The sequence below is a fragment of the Balaenoptera acutorostrata genome, chromosome 2, assembly GCF_949987535.1.
Source record: "Balaenoptera acutorostrata chromosome 2, mBalAcu1.1, whole genome shotgun sequence".
Taxonomy (NCBI): Eukaryota; Metazoa; Chordata; class Mammalia; order Artiodactyla; family Balaenopteridae; genus Balaenoptera; species Balaenoptera acutorostrata.
Window position 1 is genome coordinate 67932947 of NC_080065.1, and position 1395 is coordinate 67934341.

The following is a 1395-nucleotide window of genomic DNA, read 5'->3' on the forward strand; positions in this document are numbered from 1 at the left end:
GGTTTGTTTCTCTGATTTTTTTTTTTTTTTAATGCTACTGAGACGGGCAAACACATCCAATTACAAGTAGTAGGAAGTAAAAATATTTTAGGACAACAATAAAACTAATATTTGTAAGGCCACTTTCACACAAATGTAGAAACCCTCCAACTATCTAGATGCTACTATAGTCAACCCTTCAACCAATCCCTACAGACACCACTGGAAAAGAGAAACTCATATAATCAACTTTCTGGCAAGTAGATCAAGAGAAGCTTCATTTCTCTTGAAAGTGTGGAAATAAAGACTATACAGATGAGGACAAACAGAGGCTATTTAGGGCTTACTATAGCAAAGGAATCAGCCACCATCACCTGCTTGAATTTGGCAGAAACTCAAAGGCAGGCATAGGAAAGCTTTCTGGTGAAAAAATGGGTATGCTTGGGTGTGATCTGAGTGGGGTGGTAGGCATGGGGAAATTGGAGGCAGACTAACTAGAAGCGGGGTGTCCTAGGTAAGTGGTTTGGGAAGCATATTTGGCTTTCTCTGGCTGGTCCTGAATTGGAAGCAGGGGCAAAAATGAGGGGAACTGGGAGTCCCTGACCAAAGCCCAGTCTCTGGGCTGATTGCTTCAGAGACTGTGGTTTGGCTTCTTGAACTGGTTGCTGCAGAGGTTGTGAGTCAGGAGTTCTGTTGTCATATATGGTCTGGCCATTGTGTATTTGTACATTCAGTCTCTCAAAAGCAATCCAAAATGTGATGTCTCAAACGCTGAAAACGTATTTAGTATAATTTGAAAGCCGAATTCTTCCCTCAGCACACAGATAGTTATCTCTCGAATCTTGTTATCCTCTTCCATCCATCCTGTGGTGTCTGTAACCTGAAGGGGCATATGACAGAAGAGGTGGTCGCAGCCAATTCTGTAACTCTAAAAGTGTTCCACATAACAAGAAAAACACTGTTATCTAGAATAATAGGAGTGAGATCAAGTTATGCATTTTGTGAGTAAATGAGTACTGTAGATGCTACTGTGAAAATACATCACAGCTATAATATAAGCACTTGTCTTCCCTCCTACTATATTGAGAAAAATAAAGTATAAAAAGAATACACTTGTGCTGGTGCTAATAGGCACCATACTAACGTTTGAGTGACAAATAAATGTCTTTGAAATATAGAAGAGGAAGCCACACCCAATATAATTCAGGACATTGTGCTAAACACCCTGAATGGGATGGGGTGGAGGGCCGTTCTACCAACCAACGCCTGTAAACAAGAGAGGGAGCAGAACCTCGAGCAGTGACTGGCATTCTGCGGATGAGGGATGGAGGGTTGAGAGGACTGACATCATGGCCAAGCATGTTGACTCTACAGCCACACTGCTTGAGTACACGTCCCAGCTCTCCCACTATATGA